We start from the raw sequence: 8,502 nt of genomic DNA, 5'->3' as shown, positions 1-8,502 counted from the left end.
GTCAAATTTGCAACGCGTTTCTTAGGCGTTTAGCAACAAATACTTTTCATATAAATTATATTCTTTCAAGAGGTATAACGAGAAAAGAAACTAGACAGAAACGCTAAGAAATGCCTTCTGTTCTACATAAAAAAACGAAGTTTTTGTTGTTGTTTTTTACAAATTACTATGCCTTTCGTTTCAAATAATTACTTCTATAAGAAGAAACTATAAATAAATGTTTTCACTATTTACCAAAAAAACAAAACAAATAGATGCAACTTTCTTTATAGCACGAATTGGCCATGTGGTAAAGTTTTAAATTTTGGAGCCAGCGAGCCGAGTTAGTATCTATTCCATACCATAAAATACTCCTCGCTTTTTAACTCTTAGGTTAGTTATAAGGGTGGCAGTTAATCCTTTATCGTGGTAGGGTGCTACTGACTGACTGTCTTCTCTTTGGCAGTAGTTCAAAATTAGGGATGGCAGCACATAACCTTAGAAGCTCTACCGTAAATATTCGGGTGTTTTCCAGTAAAACGTGGTCTAAACGTGTTTTAATTTTTAGAATTTAACATGCTTTTTGATACTCCGGCTTCTAACTTTTTTTTTATGAGCAAAGAAGAGGAGCGGTAGTTCACACACTAAAAACCGATGAAAGGTTGGTGACGATTTTACAAAAATATTACAAATAAACATATTAATTAGATGTACTTCCTCAATGTACCCAAGTGTGTTCTGTTTCAAGAGTAAATAAAGACAAAATTAAGAGTAGCAGATATTTTTTATTTCTTGCTTTTGAAGTTCATATGTCATACTGTATTGTAGCCTAGAAAGTGCACAATTCTTCTCGTGATTCGTGGCATGCGCACGTTTTACTGACGTCACGACAGTACAAATTGCAGCATTAAATATCCTTATATGACGTCATTTTAGTGTTTACTGACTGACATTACTGTATACTGGTGTGGAAAATAAATTGTTTGAATGTTGTAAGTATACCTTTCTAGCTCTGCAAGCCTCGTATAACTATAACATGTCACATCAGTAGAATTAAATTCAGAAAGACCACACCAAATATATTTTACAATATTATTCTCATTCAATAAGCTCCACTTGGTTTCAAAGGTAGAGTGAAAAACATCCATGTATGACATCAAAACATGTGGCTGTTTAGATCTTTGTTGTCCTCCGCTGGTTCACAAACAATTGTGCTTATGACGCTTAAATGTGGATTCGATCCCTGCGTTACGCGAAGCACAGACAGCCTATTGTATTCTTTGAGCTAAATCAAACACGCTGAGACGAGCTGTGCACACAGAAAGAAATGTGTTCGTCCCTCCCCATGGTGGCTCAGCAGTAAGTTTGAGGGCTTATAATGCAAAAATCAGGCTTCGATACCAGCGGTAGGCAGAAAAAACGAGAGACTATTATGTAGCTATACGCCGACAAACAAAGCAATGTTTCTCTCTCCCCAATTTTTAGCGGTAAAGCCATTCATTTTTATCAGGTGTTTTTAGGAAGATGCTTAAAAACCTTCGGCCTTATGTTAAATACAGTTCAATCATTCAATTAACAAATCTATTAAATGTTTTACTTAAGGGAATAATCACCAAATGTATAGTAAGTAAAGTCTTCAAGAAGCCACTCCCCTCCACCCGTCATTCTAGATAGATGGCTCAGCTGTAAGGCTTAGGACTTATAACGCTAATAATTGGGAATCGGTACCCGATGTGGGCACGGCGCAGATAGTCCATCGTGTAGCTTTACGCTTAAACATAGAAACAAACAAAGCCTTTCTTAAAGTGCGAGGGTTAAGTTGGGCTTAGTTTAAACGACCGCCTTTAGGTTAATAATTAGGATACACAAGTCAAATGATTGAAGCTATTAGTTATGCCAACAAAAGTTTCGCCCCTTTGTTAACTCTGACAGAAAACCTTGATCTGGGCATTTTCTATTTCTTCTCTTCAAAAACATTAATCATTCGTTAATCAGTGTCAATAATCCAAGATTAAAAAACAACAACAGGATTTACAGTAAGAAATCACACGTTTTGGTTGTTTAGATCTCATGTGGAGCATACTTGTTGGTTTAGATCTCCTGTGGAACATGCTTATTGATGATATATTGGTCGGTTAGATCTCATGTGGAGCATACTTGTTGATGACATATTGGTCGTTTAGATGTCTCGCGGAACATACTTGTTGATGACATATTGGTCGTTTAGATGTCTCGCGGAACATACTTGTTGATGACATATTGGTCGTTTAGATGTCTCGCGGAACATACTTGTTGATGATATATTGGTCGTTTAGATCTCATGTGGAGCATACTTGTTGATGATATATTGGTCGTTTAAATCTCCTGTGAAACATACTTGCTTATGATATATATATATATATATATGTACATATATACTGGTCATTTAGATCTCTAGTGGAACATGCTTATTGATGATATATTGGTCATTTAGACCTCCTGTGATACAAACTTGTTGATGATATATTGGTCGCTTAGATCTCCCGTGGAACATCCTTGTTAATAATATATTGGTCGTTTACATATAATGTGGAACATGCTTGTTAGTGATATATTGGTCGTTTAGATCTCCCGCGGAACATACTTGTTGATGACATATTGGTCGTTTAGATGTCTCGCGGAACATACTTGTTGATGATATATTGGTCGTTTAGATGTCTCGCGGAACATACTTGTTGGTGATATATAGCTTTTTTTTGTGTTTCTTGTATAGAGACTGGTTTAGCATAATTTGATCAACAAGTTATCTTTATATTTATTTCATTTGTAAAGATACATTTCTTAACAAAGTACACTCTTTGATGGTTTGTCATATCCAGTCTTTACTTCTGCCTGCGTGTTTCAATAGGTAAACAATATAATTCTACCACAAAAGCTATAAACAAGTATACGTTGATGAAATAATAGGGGGCATCTATTTAGTTACCTAACAACCATTTTTGCCGCTAGTCGTTATCATGACGTAAACTGTTTTTGCCTCCAGTCTTTATAATGACGTAAACTGTTTTTGCCGCTAGTCGTTATCATGGCGTATACTATTTTTGCTGCTAGTCGTTATCGTGACGTAAACTGTTTTCGCCGCTAGTCTTTATAATGATGTAAATTGTTTTTGCCGCTAGTCGTTATCATGACGTAAACTGTTTTCGCCGCTAGTCTTTATAATGACGTAAATTGTTTTTTTGCCGCAAGTCATTATCGTGACGTAAACTGTTTTCGCGGCTTGTCTTTATAATGTCGTAAACTCTTTTGCCGCTAGTCATTATCATGACGTAAACTATTTTTGCCGCTAGTCGTTATCATGACGTAAACTGTTTTCGCCGCTAGTCTTTATCATGACGTAAACTGTTTTTGTCGCTAGTCGTTATCGTGACGTAAACTGATTTCACTTGAACTTTCATTTTGAATTTCTGTAATTTGTCCACAAATATTTTTTTACATATTGTGCACCATGTAATATTTTTTATATTCGTACCGTAATTATTAAAAAACGCTCAATCTTTAATTTTAAATCCATTCGTGGAGTTATTGTTTGTGTTATCGGTTACAAAACTATCGTTACGTCTGTTATTAAAAACCTATCGTTATTTCCATTATCAAACTCTATAATCTTCAAAATTACTTGTGTTGGGGTAAAAATACTAATTGAATCGTCCCCACATTATGTATTCCATTTTTTTTACAACAACAAACACACAACCAGAAAATGAAAAGCTTGTTTTTCGATTTCTCCTTTACTCTGCTAAACAAGAAAAATATCGATTTCGACTTAATTAGAGAGAAATTTCATGAGTTAGACCTTTCAAATACTAACTAGTTTAATGGTGGGTGGGACCTAGTGTTTAATGTGCCCCAGTCGTGAATTCTAGGTTCATAGCTCGAGTCCCGTTGTCACCAAAAACAAATGCTCCGCACTTTTAGACTGTGGATCGCTATAAAAAGTACAGTCGAGCTGCACTATTCGATAAAACAAGATTAGTCCAAGAGTTGGTGTAAGTTGTTTTTTTTTACTGGCTGATTTTCTTCTAATCTATCAGCTCAAACTTAGGGACGGCTATGCGCAAGTGACAGTTATCTGTGTGGGTGGTGTGATTCGCTTATCCCCCCCCCCCGTGGCTAAAGCTGTAAATCTGAAGGCTTATAACGCTAAAAACCGAGTTTCGATACACTTCAAGGGCACAGCCCATTATGTAGCTTTGTGCAACAAACAAACAAGAGTGATTTGTTTATTCTTCCTTATTTTGTAGTTTGTACTGAAATTTTTTGTTAGACGGGGGTTGATTTTAAAGAAAGTGCATATTTTTGTGTTATTAAATTATACTATATATATAATAAATGATTAATTTTCTGTTGTTTCTCTGAGATATTTTGCACACTAGATGGCGATGTTTTGGGTTTCCCAGTATAAGTACGCATTGTTTGTTTGTAATTAAGCACAAAGCTACACAATGGGCTATCTGTGCTCTGCCCACAACGGGTATCGAATTCTAGCGTTGTAAGTTCGCAGACATACCACTGTGCCACTGAGAAGCAGTACGCATTGTACAACAAACAGTAGTCAAGAAATAATTAATTCGTTGTGAATACGTGCTATTTAAATACGTAAATAACAAATTAAAAACAATAACGCGTAAAATGTCTAAAACATATACAGAAAAAGCACCTCACACGGTCTCCTCAAGTTTCGTATTATTTAATTGTTTGTTTGTTTGAATTTCACGCAAAGCTACACAATGGCCATCTGCGTTAGCCGTCCCTAATTTAACTAGAGGGAAGCCAGCTAGTGATCATTACCCACCGCCAACTCTTGGGCTACTCTTTTACTAAGAAAAGAATAGTGGGATCGACCGTCACATTATAACGCCCCCACGGCTGAAAGGGCGAGCATGTTTGGTGTAGCGTGGATTCGAGCCCACGACCCGCAGATTGCGAGTCGAGCGCCCTAGGCACTTGGCCATCCCGGCCTCTTTAATCGTATACTGCTTTAAATGATAATTCGTTTTGGACGATGAAGTTGCAAACCACCAATGATTATGTCTGGTACCTAAATTATACATAGACATCTTTAAAAATCATTAACATAAACTTACAACAAGCACACGAGTAAGTGACGTCCGTGGTGAACCGACAATGAGTAAATAATGCTTTAGTCTCTTTATTTTTTAGCTCATAAAGGCTTAACTCATAACAAAAAGCTGCAAGGTGGGAAATTGGAAATTTTCTTAAGTAATATGAGTCGGTTTTAATTTTGTTAAATATCAACAATAAAACAAAATGTGTCCACTACATTATAATAACCTCTTAAATAGAGAAATAAATATATCATGTTAATAACATATCTACACATCATATTTAATTATATCCATTCCGGAAAAAAAAACATTTTTTTACGGATGAAATTAAAGAAGATATTCAACAAATCTTGAGGATGAACTCCCTTCGTCGTTCTATACCAGACTCTGAAAGAGAAACGAAGAAAAGGAAATAAATATTTCAGTTTTTCTGGTATGTTTCAATAAAAAACAATCTGTGCTTTATTCCAAATAACGCGGCATTGAAAAAAAAAGAAAATCATGATAACACATAATAAATTTATTTACATAAAAACAGAGAATTTAAAATTTTAATTGGCTACTGATAGTCATCTCCCCATCCCCCGATCCAGTGGCTCAGGCGCAAATCTGAGGGCTAATGATGCAACAAAAAAAAAAAACGGCTTTCGGTACCCGTGGTGGGCACAGCACTGATTGCCTACAATGTAGTTTTGCGAAACAACAAACTGCCAGACGAACGTCCACTGTGAAGATAATATTATTTAACAGGTTATTGATAAACGTCATGACTTAATTGATCGTTGTTACTTTGTATTGATGGGCTAACACTAAAAATGACATTAGTTTTTAAGTGCTGGAATGTTTATCGTGCAATATTTTACCGGTTGTTGTTTCATTTTTCTTTCGTTTTCTTTCATTTTTTTCTTTTTTTTTGCTTTCAGGATTTTCTCAAAATATGCAAATGGATTGTTTGTTATTTTATGTTCAATGTATTCTTGGATATAGTTTGTTTGTTTGTAATTAAGCACAAAGCTACACAATGGGCTATCTGTGCTCTGCCCACCAGGGGTACCGAAACCCGGTTTCTAGCGTTATAAGTCCGCAGACAAACTGCTGTGCCACTGGGGAGCCTTGGATATAGGCTTAACCGCATATAAATTTTTGTAGAAAAGTAAATGCTGATTATCTGCTTATTAGCGACGATTATCCCTATGTGATTAAATCTTTCTGCGGATAACAAGATACTATTCACTAAGAATTCAGCGGTTAGTGAAAATATTAATACGGAATTTTACGTCTGATTATTTCCCTAGTTTCAAGAAAATATAATCGTCTGGTAACTAGTAAGAAACGTTTCGAAGGAACCATTTTTTGTAGTAAAAGAAGGATAAATCAAAATTAATAAGAATAATGTAGCTTATTCGAAGTCCAAAGGACAACTTACACCCGGAAAAAATAAAATAAAGTCAGCTTGTGGTAGAAGATTCCAACATTGTGATTTTGTGAAATAAGAATATCAGGTATGATACGGTTTTATAGAAAGGTATCCGGCAATGCCTGGACTTAAGTGTGATGCTATATATATATTGGGGAAGGAGCCGTCCCTTCCCACTATTTAAAGCCGTACCCATGCTGCGCACGGCATTAAACGTCACTTACTTTCAGAGTCAGTTCACGTAATTTGCTGCCCACCTACTCGCTAAATTGAGCCCTCATTTACGGCATTAAGACGGTAAAATTGAAATGATTGCCAAGCTCGAACCGTTGTCCAATTGCTTATCTATTCAGTTTCGATCTTCGGGACTCCACCTGCGTTTCTCACCTAAATTTTATCGCAGTTGATCTAGCCAGTTCATAATAAGAACTCGCGAGAACTCTATTTATATATATACAGATAACCTCTCTCTTATAAATACGTTTATTCATGTTTTACTTACAACAACTACACTTTTTTCTTTTCTGGTTATTTTTTTGTAATGTAAAGTTACCTAGTTTAAGCGAAAAATGAAAATAATAAGGCTTAAAATTATTTGGCAAAAGCCTATTGTATAAAAAACTTTTTTTCATCAGTTAATATATTGTATATATCATGTAAGTACCAAAAATACATAACTTTACTTAAGATATATACTACATCCATTTGGTTTACCGTCGGAAAGCATCGTTAGCACAAAGAATGGCACTGGACAGGGTGGAGGACTCCTTGCGCTATACATTTTCTCATACAGTCGGAGCCTCTTTTTCGGTGTTTCTCGTGAAGGTGCCATAAGTTGGAAGTCGACTTTTTCCCGAACAGATGTGGGTCTTTAGTCGACTGTGCAGTCTCGATCCCCTCATCCCTCATCATACCATTTCCTTGATGGGTGTTCTTACAGATATAGAAGTACTTTTGGGGGACCAAAGGAAACAGCCGATTGAACAGTGTCCCCATCACCTCATCCATGGTTACACAGGTATCAAGATTTCTATGTGACGTAGCAACTGAACCAAAAAGAATACAAAAAGTCAGGGTTAGTTTTATCATAAAGAATCTTATGAACTTTTAAGAACATTTTTGAAGCCGAAGATAAAGTTTACGTCCACAATAACGGAACAACGCCAAATGTATATGGATACTTCCACGTGTCCTCTTCAGTCCATGTCAATGTGAAGGTGTTGTTCCGTTACAGTCGATTTAAATTTACACGGTATTGTGTATTTACCTACTTTCTAAGCCGTTTTAAATTAAACGACTATCTAGTATTCTAAAGAGAATTGACCAATACGTGCAAATTGGTAAATGAACTTTATATTTTTCATCTGATTTTTAAAGATAACCTAAGAAGATCAATTGGTACTGTACGATGTGAGTTGATCACGTTCTGTTAAAAAATTATGAAACGTCTGGTAAAGATTCTGAGCTACATCTACTAATAACTTCTTGTTTTTACTCTAGTCTATATGAATATATTTTTGGATGAAAGATACGTTATGCACATATCGAAATTATGACTTTTTTTTACAGTGATTTACTACGGCATAGTAATGATTGTCTGTTTGTTTGTTTGTTTGAATTTATGCACAAAGCTACACAATGGGCTATCTGTGCTCTGCCCACACGGGTATCGAAACGCGGTTTCTAGCGATGTAAGTCCGCAGACATGCCGCTGTGCCACTGGGGGCAGGCTGATCGGTTTGTTTGTTTGTTTGAATTTATGCACAAAGCTACACAATGGGCTATCTGTGCTCTGCCCACCACGGGTATCGAAACCCGGTTTCTAGCGTTGTAAGTCCGCAGATATACCACTGTGCCACCGGGGTGGCTATTACTCTGCAAAAAGCTACACAAAGGGCTATCTGTGCTCTGCCCACCACGGGTATAGAAACCCGGTTTCTAGCGTTGTAAGTCCGCAGATATACCACTGTGCCACCGGGGTGGCTATTACTCTGCAAA

General features: G+C 36.3%; 1 long non-coding RNA gene across 2 annotated transcripts in view; it reads right to left on the bottom strand.

Moving 5' to 3' along the window:
- Positions 1 to 5,170: 5,170 nt before the first annotated feature.
- LOC111087117 overlaps positions 5,171 to 8,502 on the bottom strand; it is a 31,163-nt gene continuing 27,831 nt past the window's right edge. The window contains exons 2-3 of one of the 2 annotated variants that reach the window (XR_002611831.1): positions 7,183 to 7,550; positions 5,171 to 5,474 (exon numbers count right to left, since the gene is read on the bottom strand). This is a non-coding gene — a long non-coding RNA (uncharacterized LOC111087117). The remainder of the gene's footprint in view (positions 5,475 to 7,182; positions 7,551 to 8,502) is intronic. The other variant, XR_002611832.1, reaches the window with a different exon arrangement.

Source organism: Limulus polyphemus, unplaced genomic scaffold (genome assembly GCF_000517525.1).
Source record: "Limulus polyphemus unplaced genomic scaffold, Limulus_polyphemus-2.1.2 Scaffold1748, whole genome shotgun sequence".
Taxonomy (NCBI): domain Eukaryota; kingdom Metazoa; phylum Arthropoda; class Merostomata; order Xiphosura; family Limulidae; genus Limulus; species Limulus polyphemus.
Note: the sequence above shows the minus strand (reverse complement) of the source record. Positions and strands in the feature narration are given on the sequence as shown.